This window comes from Colossoma macropomum, unplaced genomic scaffold (assembly GCF_904425465.1).
Source record: "Colossoma macropomum unplaced genomic scaffold, Colossoma_macropomum, whole genome shotgun sequence".
NCBI lineage: Eukaryota > Metazoa > Chordata > Actinopteri > Characiformes > Serrasalmidae > Colossoma > Colossoma macropomum.
The window spans coordinates 533,035-552,800 of NW_023495515.1; positions in this window are offsets into that span (position 1 = coordinate 533,035).

The window sequence follows — 19,766 nt, forward strand, 5'->3', positions numbered from 1 at the left end:
ATCATTTTCTTTATTTAAGAGCCTTTGAAGAACCATCATTTTAAAGAGTACACCAACTCCTAATGCTACATTAGCTCATCTCTAAACTAATAAGACTGGATGCCATTCCAAATAAGGATGTTGGCCAAATGCTGTAATATAGGCTGTTTTTTTTTCTCTTCTAAAAATATAACATTTTTCTTGTGAGCCTAACTTTGGACAACCAAATTTAAGTTGGTAAAAAAAAAATAAATCAAATAAATTAGCTAGCATAACTATGTCTTCTTCAGCTGTTGGGAAAATAAAAATAAAAAAAAAGTTATTGCATCATGTTGCCTTAAATTTATGTGCTATTCAAATTACATTATTATAAATTCAATTTGATTTAAATTAATGATTTACATTCACGCTGAATTTACATTCTGTATCTAAAGTCTGCACTTCTTTTACTTCTGGTTGTTTCAACAAAAATGTAAAGGAGGTTTTCTTCCTGCAAAACGAGACTCCATAGACAACAATGATGTTTCGTTATATTTAAATCATAACAAAATACCTCTTCTACTTACAAACACAGTGTGGTACAGATTTAAAGTTTAAAATCTGCACTTTCCAGATCATTTCTCCACTTGTTTCAATCAACTATGAGTCAGAAATGGTATAAAATTACAGCAAGCTTTTATTACTGTTGGCAATCACTACGAATTGTAAGAGTTAATCAACAGTTAACCCTGACGATTTGCAGAGGCTGTCAGAGTTTGGCCCAGGCTGGCTCTTAAAAGCTTTGAATGATTACCTATAATACGAGGCTATCTGAGACACTGGCTGCCTCTTTAGATGTGCTGGCTTTCAAGGCTGGGGGTCAGGGTAAGGGGTCAGCTCAATCTTAATTCAGACAGACCGAGAAGTGCATTGAAATTCCATGGACATTTCTAATTCGCCCACACGCTTATGTAACCATTTCTCTTCAGTTTATCTTGTGTATTGATGAAAGCAATATTAGATTGACCCAAACCTTGCCTCGCTGTGAATTCTTCTAACGCCATATTTCCATTGGAGTGGAATCAACATACGAAAGTCTAAACTTATTGATTATTGTATGTGCTATAGCGTCATAGCAGTGGAATACTAATAACTAATTTTTATGATCACAGCCTTTAAATACAGTGAAATTAAGTAGAGTGGTGCAAATTTGGTTTGGGGGACTCATTAGAAGGCAATACCTAACACACAGCAATGTAAACAGAATTAGGTGAGCAAGGTACACCTGCAATTACAGCTTTGTCACATTTATAGGGAACATATTTTGGAAAAACTCAGTTTTTGAACTTTTTCAGTTTTTGTTCACATGCACCTGGGTATCCAATGTGCCAACCAACTCACAAACTGTAAAATAAGATTGTGGAATAAGTTTTTTTGTGGGCTGCCTAGTTCAGAAAACATGGGATTCTCCCCCCTTCCTATGTCAAATGCAGGCTCCTTAGAATTATACCACCCCCCATCTGAGTATCTCCACCCACAGCTTGAGAACTACCTTTGCGAAGGTGCAGATTTTTTTTTCTAACAACTAACACTTTGTGTTTATGGAGTAACTGTTACATTCTGGTGTCTCAGACTACCTGTCCAACCTATGTTCAGAGTTTCCCATTCCACCTTAAATGGTGCAGTAGTTACATTCTAGTGTCTCAGGATACCTGTCAAGCCTTGTGTTCGAATTTTCCCATTCCACCTTAAATCGTGCAACTGTTACAATCTGGCAGTTTAAGCTACCTGTCCGGCTTCTTATTCGGATTTTCCTGTTCCACCTTAAATAGTGCAGCAGTTACATTCTGGTGCCTCACGCTACTTCTCTAGTGTTATGTTTAAATTTTCCCATTCCACCTTAAATGGTACAACTGTTCCATTCTGACTACGTTAATCTCAGACTACCTGTCCAGCGTTATGTTCATATTTTCCTGCTCCACCTTAAATTGTGCAGTAGTTACATTCTGGCACCCCATGCTACCCGTCCAGCTTCTTTTTCAAATGTTCCAATTCCACCTTAAATTGGCAGCAATTCAATTTTGACATCTCAGCCTACCTGTCCAGCCTTATGTTAAAATTCCCATTCCACCTTAAATGGTGCAACCGTTACATTCTAGTGTCTCATGCTACTTGTCTAGCCTTGAGTTCAGACTTTCCCATTCCACCTTAAATGGTGCAGCAGTTACATTCTAGTGTCTCAGGACACCTGTCCAGCCTTGTGTTCAAATTTTCCCATTCCACCTTAAATTGTGCAACTGTTACAATCTGGCAGTTTAAGCTACCTGTCTGGCTTCTTATTCATATTTTCCTGTTCCACCTTAAATAGTGCAGCAGTTACATTCTAGTGTCTCATGCTACCTGTCTAGCCCTGTGTTCAGACTTTCCCATTCCACCTTAAATGGTGCCGCAGTTACATTCTGGAGTCTTGTGCTACCTATCCAGCTTCTTGTTCAAATTTTCCCGTTCCACCTTAAATGGTGCAACCATTACATTCTGACATCTCAGACTACCCGTCCAGTCTTGTGTTCAAATTCTCCCAGTCTACCTTAAATGATGCAGCAGTTACATTTAAGATGAAATGGAAAAATTTGAACAAGAAGCTGGCAAATAGGAAGCCAACCTTAACTGAATAACGTTGGAGTAAAATGAGGGAATGTGTACTCACGTTGGCAAAGCCCTGCGGAAAACCAAGAAGACCTGATTATCATTTAAAGGAACTGGCACTCAAACCGCTGCTCTAAACAGGGCTGTTTAGACAGGGTAAAGGGTGCTGTGGTGCTTGATCCTTGTGTTATTTGGACCAAAGCATGTCACGGACATTTCATTAAGACCCCAGGGAACTGTTTTAAGTTGCGGAAAAGCGATAAAATATGTCACTTTTAAAACAAATAACAAACAAGACTAATAATGTCACATATTTTCTGGTGCATATTCACTGTAAAGATTGAATTTTATTGCCTCTTACAGTTTTCTTCCTATTCAGTCACTATTATACTTTACTGGATCTGCGTGTTGCAAGAAATATAGCAAAATATCTCAATAATGATTAATTAGATGATAATTATGCCGAGATAGGAAGAATTCTACTAAAAAGTGGCATTCATACGGCTAAAAGACACCTACATAAGTTGTTTTATGATATGAACCGATACAGACTTATTCCAACAAGCATCAGTTAACAGTTAGGGATGATTACATTTTGGGTTTCATGTGTGAAAAACTGTTTTTTTTACTTTTATTTTATGGTTATATGGCATTTTATATGTTTACAGTACTTCTGCCATATAACTGCATTAAAAACTCTGTAGCTAAAATAAAAAAGTGAAATGACCTGATTTATCACACTTGTCACCATTTGAGCCAGTGCGAATGCGAATGAATGGCCTCAGGATTTGATAAAGAAGGCTGGCTCAGTGGTTTTGAACTATGTTGTGTATATCGTCCAAATACCCTGATGTGCAGGGAGGTGACCCAGAGACCCTGAGGGATGGGAAAGGTCAGAAAGGTCAAGCTCAACTTTACTCATGTCCAAGACAGTCCCCCATTGAAGAGAGAACTATTTAAGGTATTATTAACCTTCTTTCTCAGCCAAATAAGAACAATGTAGCCCTACAAAATGGCTTTAGTAAAGACAATGGGTCTATATAGAACCATGAGCATTCAAATAGCCATTTGGATGCTTGAATGGTTCTTTGCATGGTGAAATTGTTCTTTAGATTGATGGAGAATGTCTTGTACATGGTTCTATATAGCACCAGAGGGTTCTTCTACTGTTTCAGTGTCAAGCTTGTAACAATAAGGAACACTTTTTGTGCTAGAACCATTTTTGAAAAGGTTCTATCTTTGACCATACACAACATGTTCTCCATCAATCTGAAGAACCATTTCACCATGCATAACCTTTTAGGCATGCAAATGGTTCCTTGAGTGTTCATGGCTCCATATAGAACCACTGTCTTTACTACAAAACCCTTGAAGAGCCACCTTTTTAAAAAGTGTACCTGCTGTGAAAACGTTTGTTCTATGGCATTTCCAGTTTATGTACCACAGTGATGGAACGAATGAAGAACCTTTTTTTCCCTATGATGCAGTGAAACAGTCATGACTATCATAAGCCCTGATAAAAACAGGTCGCAGTAAAAAAGTGCATTGAAAATTCCAAAACAGCCATGAATAAATCAAATCTTTTTCCTCTTGAGGCTGGAAAAATGATTCTTCTCTTGTCAGCCCACTGATCAATAGTGCGGTGCCTTCAGCCGTTTTAAAATATGAACTCTCTGAGTCTGATCTTGGTAAAAGACCCCTATTTAAAAAAATGAAAACATTGGAAGTCTGCCCAATCCATGCAAATGTAGTTAAATTTCCTAGTTGACTTGATAATATTAATGATCAGCCCATACCCACACACACACACACACACACACACACACACACACAACACTACCTCCACCATGCTAGACAGATGAGGTGGTATGCTTTGGATCATGAGCAGTTCATCAATCAAGTGGTTGATTTCGCCACACCAAATTATTTTTTCTGCTATCTCTCTGATGGGTTAGATATTTCAGCCTAATGATGGTTTGGACTTCATATTGAGAGTGAGCAGCAACAGGTTCCAAAGGCAAATGCCACACTTAAAATCAGGATGCAGTGATGTGCAAATCAACTAAACCATATTTTTAAAGGAAATACTACAGAGACAACATATCAAATGTTGAAAATGTTGATTTTTGAGAAATATATTCCAATTTTGAATTTGATGCCAGCAACACATTCTTAGAAAATGTTTACCACTGTGTTTCATCACCTTTTTTTAACAACACTCTGTAAGCGTTTGGGAACTGAGGAGTCCAGTTGCTTTAGTTTTGAAAGTAAAATGTTTTCCTGTTTTTGTTAGTATGGGACTTTGGTTGCTCAACAGTTCAGGGTCTCATTTGTAGTTCTTTTCATTTCATAATGGGTAAAATGTTCTCAGTGGGTGACAGGTCTGGACTGCAGGCAGGCCAGTTTAGCACCCAGACTCTTTTAATACGGAGTAATACTGTTGTAATATGTGAAGAATGTGGTTTGGCACTGTCTTGCTGAAATAAGCAAGGCCTTCTCTGAAAAAGACGTTGTCTAGATGGCAAAAACATGTATGTATATGTTGCAAAAAACAGGTATATATCGTTCAGCATAAATGGTGCCTTCACAGATGTGCACATCACCCATGTCATGTGCACTAATGCCCCCCTATACCATCATGAATACTGGCTTTTGAACTGTGCACTGATAACAAGCTGAGTGGCCTTTAGCCCAGAGGACACAGTGTCCATGATTTCCAAAAGCAATTTCAAATTCTGATTTGTCAGACTACAGGACACTTATCCACTTCCTTTCAGTCCATTTTAAATGAGCTCAGGCCCAGAGAAGGTGGCAGCGTTTCTGGATCCTGTTTACATCTGGTTTCTTCTTTGCGTTTTAGTGTTTTAACTTGCATTTGTGGATGCAGTAAAGAACTGTTTTCACAGACAGTGGTTTTCAGAAATGTTCCTGAGCCCATGCAGTGATTTCCACTACAGAATCATGTCTGTTTTTAATGCAGTGCTGCCTGAGGGAGCAAAACTCATTGCCAGCAAATACTGGTTTTTGGCCTTGACCCTTTCATACAGAGATTTCTCCAGATTCTCTGAATCTTTTAATGACATTATGTACCATAGATGATGAAAAGCAAAAGTTCTTTGCTATTTTACATTGAGAAACATTATTGTTGCACTATTTGCTTGTGTAATCTTTCACAGAGTGGTGAACCCCTCCCCATTTTTACTTCTTAAAGACTCTTTGGGATGCTGTTTTTGTACTCATGTTACCAATTAACCACCGGGTGCTTTTTTTTTTTTTAGCATTACACAACTTTACCAGCATTTGTTGGCCCCGTCCCAACTTTTTTGGAACGTGTTGTTGGCATCAAATTCAAAATGAGCATATATTTTTCAAAAAACAGTAAATTTAAATGATTTGCATATCATTGCATTTTGTTCTTATTTACATTTTGCACAGCATCCCAACTTTTTTGGAAATGGGGTTGTAATCATTTTTCTTTGTCTGAATATGTATGCATCTGACTGCAATATTGCAATTGTAGAGGCCTTATTATGCAATTTTGCTCTTGGAAATTAGTACTTTTTATTTCAGAGTCTATCCAGTCCATAGGTGTAAACTAAGCTGCAGAAACAGCCCATTTTAAATTCATCATGATTTTGAGGTCACAATCATGAACATGTTTACATATAACCACTCATTCAGCCTCTAGCAGTTTAGCCCCATGTATTCCCATTGGAATGTTTTTGAACAAGGCACAATATACAGCAGCCAATCAGAATAATAATCATAAGGAATAAAAAAGGTCGGAAAATGGTCCTGATGACTTTATTGGTGCATAACACCACACAAAAATGATAAGTGGACTCCTTTACTTTGCACATTTTTTCAGTTTATAACCCAAAGGCCCCTGTGTTTCATTTCCTCAGTGCTCGTTCACCCTGGTATAACACTTGGTCCACGTGAGCCTCAGAAAGAAAAACAGGCCAGAAAGGTGTGATGAGGTCAGATTGAAAGGTGACCACCTTCTCTGTCTTTCCTCTCCGCTTGGTTAGTGGTCCAGCGCGCTGCTCACTTCATCCACACTGTGATGATGCTAAATGTCAGCAGGCTGTTTCGGGCAGGGGTCGCCCACTCTCTGCCGTGAGCACGGACCCGTTTGAACCTTTATTCCCTGCACTGCAGAAGCAGGCTGACTATACTGATTGCAGGCCGGTCCTCAGTGCCTGACCTTTTGACCCTTGGTGAATGAGGAACAGTGCAACTGGTCTCGGATCAGCAGAAAAGACCCGTGCTCTAACAACCCGAATGGTGAACCTCGGGGGTGGGGGTCCGTAGAGGGAAAATGTCAAAGAGCATTATATCTACTCCACACACTTACGCATGAAAGGCAACAATTAGATAGATGAGGCGTGTAAGAAAGCTCAATTGTTAGTGTTTTTTTTTTTTATTTTTTCGCTGCAGTCTCTTATCCTTCCTCGCTTTAGAGAACAATGATTGCTTTATTGATTTGACTGGACAACTTCAGATAAACACTTCGCATAAACTTCTACGTCTGCAGATGCTTATATACAAGAGGTTTGTCATGATACCAGCATTTTGATTTCAGGACTGATACCAAGTGTAGTATCACGATGGTCAATACCAAATCAATATTATGGAAAAAAAAATAAACAATTTTCATTTTCTCAACAGCTAGTGTTCATTAGGCTGAACATGCCGATACATTTAATTTAATACAGCTTACTAACATGTTATAGCAGCTTAATTAACATGTCTAAGTTCTTTTTTTTTTTCAAATGCAAATTACTTTGCCACCAATGCAATACTCTTCAAATCTTAAATACATTTTAAAAATTAGCTAAATATTTTAAACATGGCCTCATCCAACATAATCATGGAGCTGGCTAGGATGTATGGTTCAAAGAAGAACATTTAATTGGTATAGAACCTTTACAAAAAATTCTTTTCTATAGAAACATTCATCTAAAGGTTCTTTATGGAACCAAAATTAGCTCTTCTATGGCGACACCCTTTTTGGTACCATTATTGCTAAGAATACAGGCAAAATTCAATGGACATGAATTAGTCTTTACCAAACTTCAGTGTTAAATGAGTGTTTTTTAGACTAGGCTTGGCTTAAAGCCTTTACATGCTGTCTGTGATAGTAAATTATCTAAAACATGTGTATAACTGACAGTATCTTGCACACCAAGTGCGATTTTACAAAAGGCAAAAATGCAACATTATTTAGTTCACCATCTCCAATCACAGTCGTCCCTGCTGTTGGCATGGCAACAACAAAGATGTTCGAGCAGCAGTGTTCCAGCAAATAGAAGTTTTTCACAAAGGCTAAAAGGATTCTAATATCCAAAAGCAGCTCAAACTGAGCTACAAAAATCGGAGTTGTGGAAAAACTCAATGTTTCAGCTTCTGGTTGAATGGTGAAGCTCTTTATGCTACTTTCACTTTTCCAAAATGGACAGTAGCCCAGTGTCACCATTTGTCTATTCTGCAAGAAGTAAAAGACACAGTGTCTTTGCTTTGTGCTTCATTTAGTGTGAAGCTGCTGTGGATTTTCAAAACCAACTCAAACTCAGCTGTGATCCCAGCTGCAAGTGAACTCACTCACAAAGTTTTAGCTCCGGAAATGAAGTGGAGAAACTTGTCTTTCTCTTTTCACTTTTCCAAAGTAGAAAGTGTCCTGCACAATGTCACAGTTTGCCCACCTTATGAGGGGCAAAGGACCACTTTAGATATAATTGATATATATCCTGCCAGTCATTCTATACATCATTCTATTGTTAGAGATACTATAGCAACCGGTTAGCAATTGCCAAGCAACCACCTAGGATCCTATAGCAACCACTTAGCAACACAATGATAACCACTTGGAACACCATCTTAACCACATAGCAACAACCAGCAACACCACAGCAACTGCCTTGCAACACCATAGCATCCACCTCAAATATGATAGCAACTACCTTGCATCACCTTGGCAACCACCTTGGAAGCCATAGCAACCACCTACCAACACTCTAGCAATCAGCAGAGATACCAAACAATTCAAACAAGGCCTAGACACCATAGAACCTAAACAATCCTCAGATGCCATAGTGACCCCCTAGAAACACCCTAGCAATCACCTTCAAGACCATCGTAACCACCCAGCAGTGCTGTAGCAACCACCTGGAATACCATAATAACCATCTTGCAGCATCTTAGCAACCACCTGGAATACCATAATAACCATCTTGCAGCATCTTAGCAACCAACTGGAATACCATAATAACCATCTTGCAGCATCTTAGCAACCAACTGGAATACCATAATAACCATCTTGTAGCATCTTAGCAACCACGTTAAAAATCTAAGCAACCACCTACCAACACCCTAGCAAACATCTTGGAAACCACAGTATCCAAGTATCTATCTAGCAACACCCTAGCAACCGCATGGGAATTGCAATCACTGCATTTTCTTAAGGAACTGACCTTTTCTAGTTACTATGTGTACCTTGTTAAAAGTTAGTTAGTGTCTTTGTGTGTTTGTCCTTGTTTTGAGCCAATCAGGTGTGTTGTTGGTAGGTGGGGACTAAAAAGGTATAGAACAGTGATTCCCAGCCATGTCCTCAGGGCCCCCAGACAGTCCATATTTTTCCATCATCCTTATGTGTTGCACGTTGAGTATGTTGTTATAAATAAAGGTTCTGTGCAGGTACATTTTTCATTCTTCAAGGTACAAACAATATAAATGTTCCCTCAAAGGTACAACAGTGGTTTTAAGGCTCAATTGTGTACCTTAAATAAGTTTTCCCAGTGGAAAAGTAGGCATTTGTACCTTTTCATAATGTACGGTTATAAAACAGAACAAAACAAAAAGCTTGGAGATGAGACGGGGTCTGTGAAGTCAATACAACTTACAAAATATCAGTACAGTAATGTTCCCTGACTAAAGGTACTGAGATGTACCCTTGAGGGCACCACCCCAGTGACAAGAGGGGTACTGCGGCATTGGGTACAGTGACAGTTTTGTACCTTTTTTTTCTGAGAGTTGTGTAAAATTGGGTATTTTACACAGCTGATGCACCATTAGCATATGTTAAATTAGCAGGTTTGTGTTTACCACCCCTTGCTGAGGTGAAAGTAATGGTTTCAGGATATCTGTTCGTTAGCAGTAAGGGTGGGTGTAATTAGTCTTGGTAATTAATCACATGTCATTGGCTCTCTGCCCCCCTGCCAATCCACCATTGGTTAGATCTGGCATAATTTGTCACACAGGATGTGATTAATCCTCCGATAGAGCAGAAAATCTCTCCCCGAGCTCCAGTCATCTCACTTTTTTTTCTTTTCCCCTCCATCGGCTGCTTAATATGATCATCAAAGGTGCTACAACTAGGTCCTGCATATATTTTTATGGTATTTGATATTTTTCATTTAAGGAAAGAAGATGCCCAAGAGTCCTACAATACAATGAACCAAAGGTCCCCAGTAGTGCACTCTATTTCTGCATAAAAAGCTCCAATAAAATGAAATGTGGTAATTATTAAGACAATGAAGCCCAGCAGGTCATAGTGATAGCAGTGGCAGACTTGGGCAATTAGTGTTATCTACCCACATTGCCGTTCAGGAACCTGTCCATTATAATCACAGCTAGGATGTGACTGTTATTTTCTTTCCTAAAAAGTGACATGGAAAAGCCAACCTCTCACAGTCAGTTGCAGCAGGAAACATTATATGTATGGCACTTTTACAGCAGATGTCATACCAAAGCAGCTTGTCCAGATCACTAATGGGCAAGCCAAGTGAACAGTGACAGAAAAAAAACAGTCTTATTTGAAGGCTACAAACATATCTTAGCATAGGGACTTCACATCATATACATAAGCATTAAATAAAATAAGTACTTAAGTTTTGAACACAAAATACAGCTTTGAAGAAAAGAAGTTAGCCAAATGTGAAAAATGTGCCTGCTTGGCTATGATCAATTAACCAAAATTTACTGAGAATTAAGATCAATTAAAACTAACTTAACCAAGCTTGATTACTGCCAGCCCTGATAAATATAAACATCACTTAAAACATCACTTAGAACCTTTCCATCAATGTAAAGTAAGCTAAAAGGTCCCATCAGACAGGCCAAACGAAATAAGAAAGATAAGAAGATTAGAAAGAAAGGTACGGAAGTATTAGTCAAGAAAGAGTTACAAAACCATTTATAAAGCTCTGAGATTACAGTGAATCACATTAAGAGCCACTCCAAATGGAGAAAACCTGGAACAGCAGAGAATCTTCCCTGAAGTAAAATTCATAAAGAACAGCAACAATTTGTCCAGTCGCAAGGGAACCCAGACAAACATCTCAGGAACTGTAGGCCTCGCTCACCTCAGATAAGGTCTGCATTTATGGTTCCTTCATTAGAAAGAGACTAGGCCGAAATGGTCAAATGAGTCAAAAGTGAAACCTTTTGGAAGACAACTGGTGTAAATCTAACACAGTATTCCACATAAGAACATCAAGTGTGAAACATGACGGTGGTAGTGTAATTCTGTGGGGATGCTTTGCTGCATTAGGGCCTGGGCGACTTGCCATAATTAATGTAACTAATAATTTCACTTTCGACAAGAAAGCCCTGCAGGAGAATGTCCGGTCATCAGTCTGTGATCTGAAGACAACAGTCTGAAGCACAAGAGCAAGTCCACCTATAAATGGCTCAAAAGGAACAAAATTACAGCTTTGGAGTGGACTATTCAAAGTCCTAATTTGAACCTCCTTTAGATGCTGTGGTAGATCATGCTCAACAGCCGTCAAATGTAGCTGAATTAAAATAATTCTGCTAAGAAAACTGGGCCAGAATTCCTCCACAGTGATGTGAAAGACTAATCTCCAGCTATAAGAAGAGTTTGGTTACAGTTGTTCCTGCAAAACGTGGCACAGCCAGTTATCAAGTTTAAAGGGATAATTACTTTTTCACATGGTTGATGTAGGTGTTGCAAAACTTTTTGCCTTCAATAAATGAAATGATCATTTAAAAGTGTGTTCTGTGTTTTCTGGTGTTCTCCTTGTCTTATATTAGATGTTCTATGAATATACCCAAATAGAGGAAATCAGGAGGGTAGGGGCAAATACTTTTTCACAGCACTGTATGTTGGCATAGCAACGACTTCATCCCTTCCCCAGCATGCAAGCCTGCATTAGCCCTGTAGGGGCCTAGTTAGAGCTTGACTAATGGACCACAATGGGCTAGCTGCACAGGGGCCATCAGATTTTGCTCATTGCCAAATGATTGGCCCCTCAATGTTGGCCTTATGTAGGGAGCCCTAACTCAGCCCTAATTAAGCAAGGATTTTGTTCCGGAATGCTTGTGTGGACCCCACATGGGGTTCTTCATGCCTTGCCCAGGTCCGCCTTGCCCACAGTCATCCCTCTGTGGGTGACATCGTGGGGGTCAGTTGGTGGCTAGCGCATGTGGTGCCAGGGTGGGTTTGCCCACATACAGGGCAAGTGTGGGCATGCTTGCTGGGTTCCTGATAATACAAAATGATTTCCTATATTAATATTTTGCATGCTGACCTGTCAGAATCTTACACTAATAAGATTAGTACACTGTTCAAGAGGGATGTGATGGTAGACTATTCATTAAAATTAAAATCCCTGGGGCATCCAAGTGAGGCTTTTCATCACAGCAGGCGGCTGAATGGCACATATAAGTGGTCAAGCAGGTTGAGCAGGGCAGGAGGAACCATAAAAGAATCTCAGAGGCTTGATAAGTGTGTTGGCATAGCAACCACTTTAGCATAGTGCCATGTTTTCTGCAGAATTATGTATATAATCATATTTTAAATGACTCTCTGAGCAACATATTTCAACATATTTCACTTTGACCGTAGGCTGAGATTGTCCACCTGTTTCTGTTTAATACTTTTTCACTCACAGTTCATTGAAACAAGCAGAGAGATTCTGTGCAAAGTTCAGATTCCAAACTTGCAATTCATACAATCCAGTTAGAAGTTAATAAAAAGTTATTGTTGTCTACATTCTTGTTTTGTGCAGACAAACTGTCCTTAACATTTTTGTCATTTTTTGCATTTTATACATCAAAACCAACAGAAAACATTGAGGTGTGCAAAATCTGTCAATATAGAATGTAAATCTGATTCATTATGCAACTCCATAATTAACAATTGTGTAATTACATAGTAATAGTTAGATATTAGGAATCAAATGTATACAAACAACACTAATAATGCCAGACTTCTAAGGGATACAATATTTGTTCCTTTAGAGCCTTGTAGACCTAAAGTAAAGAGCAGAAGCACTCAGAAAATTTGCAGCTCTGTACATCTTATTAGAGGGAACACTTTGGAATGTTTTGTCTTGGCGTTCTCCCCTACCCCCCCAAAAAAATGCCATTTTATTTCAGAGTTTTACTTTAGATAGCACCTTGTATGCAAAGGCAGCTGAACTCAGATACTCCTATCCATTTACCCTGGATGCCTCCATGCCTGGTATGTGAATCAGTAGTTATTTTCCAAATGAAAGTGTTATGCTGCCTTGAGGTTGCCCTAAGCCGCCTTACACTAATTTAGTATAATCCTGACCATGTAAAATGACAAGACCTCTAAATGAATACATCAAACAAGCGTGCCAAAGTATTTTATGCCTCATCTGAAACACCTTGAGCGTTCTTGTTGGAGAAGAAATGGGGAGAAATCAGAGCTTAATAGATTCATTTGCTTCATGGTAGGCATGTGCTAGAAATATGTCGTTTTAACTGGAATGGGTTCAGTTTGGTCAGCTGGGCCAACTCAGAATGTATTACAAATTCTGACCCTGGGATTGTCCATTGAGCACTGCACATGGTTTCGCATTGGGTAAAGAGGCTTTTAAAGCCAACATATTCTGTATTTTTCAAACAATTAATATTTTTCTGTTTAGTCCATCATTTATTTTTACATGATTTTTTCACCCAACCTCACTTTACCCTTTAGGAATAGAACAGCTGTTTTGGTTAATATTTAAGACAAAATTTAATGCTAAGAAATCATGAGGAAATATTTCTTTTGCATGTGGAGATCCTTTGGAAGGCTGCAATCCATTTTTGCTTCCCAACAGCACAATGTTTAGTCAATTTCCCACAACTTACAGTTCACTGACATCATTTTGCATAACTTCACTGTGAGCAGGTTAACTGCTTTAGTCTGAATGGGGAGCTGTATATGTGGCTGTGGCATCACAACCATGATGATTTCAAAACAGCCTATTTTTGCTGCATTGTCTGTGTTGCCTTGCATGTTGGACAGAACATCTGGCATAAACAGACAAATGCTAAATGCTAATAACACATTCCTGTAAAAAGTGGTCATATACAAAAATGCAAATAATATTTATTGCTGGATTTTGTGTTTTTTGTAATATTTATTGCTGGATTTTGTGTTATGTTTGTAATCAATCTTTTAATAGAGAAACTTACATTAGAGAAATGCCAACTTTAGTCAGAGGATTTTCTTCATAGCCTGCTCTACTGTATGGTTGAAATGAGAAATAAAAAGCAAAAAAATGTTATTTTCCAAACTTTTTAATTGCTTGTGTTGAGAGCCAGGTACAGTCAGAAAATGATAAAGATCTGTGTCTCATTATATAACAACATTTGTATTCTTTTTTTCAACCACTGCTAAGATAATACTACATTTCTATGGGGTTTACAATGTTAGGTTAGCCCCAAATTAATAGGGGTGTATGTTTGCATTTTAAAATGAGCTCTAGCTTAAACATAGACATGGATTTAATGCCTTAAGAAATGCAATTAACATATTTTTTCTTTTGTATGCAGGATCATAGCCAGTATTTTAATGGGGTTGTCAGGTTAGACCTAGCAGATGCAAACTGCTAGCTAAAAATGGTGTGATGTAACGTTATGAGACAATAACATTTAGCTAAGTAGCAAGCTAATCTACTGTAGCATTAGCAAGAACTTATGCTCAGCTCCAGATTCACCTCTGATGAAACCTAGCCTGCGTAAATGAATATATAGAAGTACTCAATTGTAAAAACTCTTTAGTTTACATGACAAATAAAAGGCATTATTCTTCCATAGTAAATACTGGTAGTTCTCAAATTCTATGGAGATTATATGAAGTAATAGCATTATAAACCAATTAACCACAGTTATAAATATGGTTATAAACCGCAAGAATATTGTATGTTTTATTCCCTGTACTGTTTCTACTCTGTGCTGAACATTGTTCAAATCTTCCTTTACAGACAGGTTACATTTAGGTAACATTATTTAGGTACTTTTAAAGGTTTTCCTATTGTAGAAAGCCAACATTAGCTACTTGCTCAAGCAAAACAAACAAGAAAAACTTTTTAAGCAGTGTTCACTCACCTGTGAAATATGTTGATTATTCCATGCTGTGGAAGATCATAACTGGTTGACAACTGACCTGAGGGCAGATTTTCACCCTAAAATTGTTCACGTTATATTCTGTCATGACTGCTTTATTAAAAATAACTATTTCACTTGTGTAACTGTATAATTTTGTATATACTGAGGATACTCAGGAGGGTGGCATTGGTCACTCTTGGCCACCCCTTGGCTATGCCGCTGTTAATGAAGGCCTTCTCATGATATGGTGCCTTGTCGTGAAGAGGAGGCTTGCATGTATCAGAGAAGCAAAGATCTATGCTGCCAAGATCAAGTTCTCCCACAGCGAAAAGGTCCTAGCAGAAGTGCCGGGCTAAACCTACCACCTATTTTGGGCAGCAGCAATATAGGAATCAGAGGATGAGGATGAGGCTGACAATAGCAAAGACATCAACTGTGCAGAAGAAGACAATAGTAAACCACTTCTTTACTTTCCCAAGAGAACCAAATCAATAGACACAACAGACTGACTGTCGATTGTTGAGTGCCAGAAGATGAGACCCTTTAGTTAGAAGGCACTCAACTTGTTACTCAAAAAGAGCTGAGGATTCCTTCGAGTGCAGCTTGCACATATGATGTGGCTAGATCAAAGCCTTCAGGACATCTGACAAGTTAGAAAAGAGAACTTAAAGCTACAAAAAACAACACTGTAATCAGAACTTGGAACGTACAACGTATCAATCATGGCAGGCTGAAGATGGAAATGTACTGTCTACATATCAACGTCCTCAGGATCTGCATGCTAAAATGTACCGGATTAGGGTTCTTTCAATCAGGGGAGCACACCATCTGCTACTTGGTTCTCAAATGACAGAAGAAATGGAGTGGCTTTCATTGTCTACAAGGATGTCAATAAGACTGCTATTGGATACAATGCTGTTAGTGGTCAACTGATGTCAATCCGAGTTCATGCATGACCGTTCAGCTTTACAGTCATTCAGGTTTGTACCTCAACACTGGACACAAGTGATAAAGAAATTGAAAAGTTTTATGATCAAAATTAGGCTGAAATTGACAACACCTGCAAATAAGAGGTACTGCTGATGATTGGAGACTGGAATGCTAAGGTTGGAAATGAGAAGGAGGGAAATACAGTTAGACAACATGGCCTTGGAAACAGAAATGAAGCAGGAGTACAAAGAATTTTTCATTTCTGATACATTTTTCAAGCTAACAAAATGACATATATGCTCCTGGACATCACCAGACGGAGTTCACTAAAACAAAAAAGACTACATTCTTTGCACCGAGAGATGGAAGAGCTCCATTTTAATTGCAAAGACATGGCCAGAGCTGATTGTGGAACAGATCAAGAACTTTTAATGTGCAAGCTTCAAGTGAAGAAAAAAAAACAGTTAAACCATCAGACATCCAAAATATGACCTGGTGAACATACCACCTGTATTTAAAGAAAACATTAGGAATTTCAAATGCTGGGCACAATTGACAGAAAACCAGTGGAGCCATGGGTAGAACTCAAAGAGGTTATTGAAGAATAATCAGTAGAAAACCTGAGAAGAATGAAAAGGAGAAATAAATCACAGTGGATGAGTGATGATACAGTTGAAACTACAAAAAAGAAGAGAAGCCAAAATCAAGAAGGATACATTTCTTTTAAGAGGACTACACTGTGTATTCCAGAGAGCTGCCAGGAAGGACGAGGACCAATATAACATCTGTAAAGACACTGAAAAGAGGAACAAACATGAACAAAGACCAATATAACATCTGTAAAGATGCAAAAAAGAGGAACAAACTTGGAAAAAAAAGGATTTTTCAGATTATATGGGAGATCAAAAACTAATTTCATTGACAAGTTGCCACTCTAAGAGATGTCAATGGACAAATTGCAACAGAAGCAACAAAAACAAAAAAGGTGTCAGCTTCTAAGACTCTTTTGTTGTTGTTGGCTACAAAGAAGATCCTTTAGTGCAAGAAGGTGAAATCAGAGAGGCTCTGAGATCATTGCCAAAGCAGAAAGTCACAGGAATCAATGAGACTGCAAAGGAAATATGGTAACACTTTCTATGAATGTCACGTTTGTAAGCATCTATAAACACATTTATAACATGTTATACTGTCTTCATATGGCATTATAAACATGATTATAAACATTTATAAAAATGAATTACACTGGCTTACACTTTATAGCCATGTTTATTATACATTATGAATTGTTAATATAATGCCTTATAAGTAGTGTTGATAACATGTTATACTGTCAGTGACAAAGAAGTCAGTCCCAGCTTGGAGAGCATAAAGACAAATACCAAGCTAACGGTGGTGTAAATTACCTTTCCCACATTGGGTAAAACATTGATGGCAGCTCTAGTTTAAACTCTGACATTTGAAGCCTGTAATGTGCTTTATTGTGTAATTGTATTGTGTGCTTTATTGTGTATAATTTGTTATGAACAGTACTTATAATGTATTATGTTAACAATTCATAATGCATAATAAGCATGGCTATAACATGTAATGCATTTTTATAAATATTTATAGCCATGTTTATAATACCTTATGAATGCATTACAACATGTTATGAGTGTGTTTATAGATGCTTACAAAGGTGACATTCATAGAAAGTGTTACTGGAAATATTTGCAGATTCTGAAGAAGATCAGGTTGAACTGCTCACCAAATTATGCCAAAAGATTTGACAAACAGCTTAATGGCCCAAAGATTGGAAGAGGTCAGTTTATGTCAAAGGAAGGAGACAAGAGAGAGTCTGCAAACTATCACAAAATTTTCTTGTATCACATACCAGAAAATCTATGCTTAAGATTATTCAATGCAGAACATAGCCTTACCTCAAAAGATGACTGCCAGAGGTAAAAGCAGGACTCAGGAAAGGCAGAGGAACAAGCGACATCAAAGCAGATATTCACTGCATTATTGAAAAGGCCAAGGATTTTAAGAGGGCAGTCAACATGTGTTGCACTGACTACAGCAAATCCTTCAACTGTATCCACCATCTAAAATTACAGAATGTCCTCAGAAAAATGGGAATACCAGAGCGTCTCATTGTTCAAGTGAGGAATCTCTACACTGATCAACAAGCCACGGTCAGGACAGAACGTGAACAAACATGGTTCAACATTGGCAAAGGAGTTAGATAAGGCTGCCCATTATTACCATACCTGTTTAACCTCCATGAAGAACATATAATGAGAGACGTTATCCATATGGTCACCAGGAGTCGGAAATTACTGGACAGAAGTTAATAATAATAAAGATGATTGGAGGAGTCTGATACACTTTTAGTTATCTGCTGAACTGCTCTTCCTCCAGCTGCACAGAAAATAAGGTGTTATATAATAGCTACACTGATCAGGCATAACATTCTGACCACCTCCTTGTTTCTACACTCACTGTCCATTTTATCAGCTCCACTTACTATATAGGTGCACTTTGTAGTTCTACAGTTACAGACTGTAGTCCATCTGTTTCTCTGATACTTTGTTAGCCCCCTTTTACCCTGTTCTTCAGTGGTCAGGACCCCCATGGCCCCTCACAGAGCAGGTACTATATGGGTGGTGGGTCATTCTCAGCACTGCAGTAACACTGACGTGGTGGTGGTGGTGTGTTAGTGTGTGTGTGTTGTGCTGGTATGAGTGGATCAGACACAGCAGTGCTGCTGGAGTTTTTAAACACTGTGTCCACTCACTGTCCACTCTATTAGACACTCCTACCTTGTCAGTCCACCTTGTAGATGTAAAGTCAGAGACGATAGCTCATCTGCTGCTGCACAGTTTGTGTTGGTCATCCTCTAGTCCTTCATCAGTGGTCACAAGACCACAGGACGCTGTTGGCTGGATATTTTTGATTGGTGGACTATTCTCAGTCCAGCAGTGTACCTGCTCTGTGAGGGGCCATGGGGGTCCTGAACACTGAAGAACAGGGTAAAAGGGGGCTAACAAAGTATGCAGAGAAACAGATGGACTACAGTCTGTAACTGTAGAACTACAAAGTGCACCTATATAGTAAGTGGAGCTGATAAAATGGACAATGAGAGTAGAAACAAGGAGGTGGTAATAATGTTACTGAGCTTCCTTGAGTGGTTTATGGTCATAGTGTTCTTGTTCTTGCATTACATTTAGTTTTACTTGCTTGTAGCAATCTGTTGTCCCAGAACTTCTCAGAATCATTTCACGGAACATGATGGAACACTTTCTTCCACATACATCTGGCCAACAAAGTATTCTGGAAATATGTTTTATGAAAAATAAAGGAGATATGGACTGGAAGGTGAACACTACATTTTGAAACTTTTACAAAGTTTTCAAATACCAAACTCTCATTTCTAAAAAGTTTTCAAAAAGCTACATGGATCTACTGCTTTAGAGTGGCCAGAGATTCAAAGATTTCACCACCATGATGTTCTGTGGAAAAAACACAACCTTCTGCCGTTCTGTTTCTTGCTTTTGTAAGATTAACCAAAAGACTGCTCTCATGTTTACCATCTCCAGGCATTTCTGAGCTTCACACTGCTCTGTAAACACATTAAAGTTTCAGGATAATTAGGCCCAAATAGAGGAACACTACCAAAACTTTCCCCTCTCTGGGAAAAGTTGCTTGTTGCTTGCGTCAGCAACAATACAGTGTTACAGAGGCCCTGGAAACAAGACGAAGAGTAAGGAATGGGTGTAGACCATGCACCAGAGGCTAGAGATGACCTGAGAGAGGAAGAGGCAGGGAAGTACGAAAGGATGGAGTGAAGACGAGGGGAGATGAGGCAGCTCTGAGTCAAGAGCACA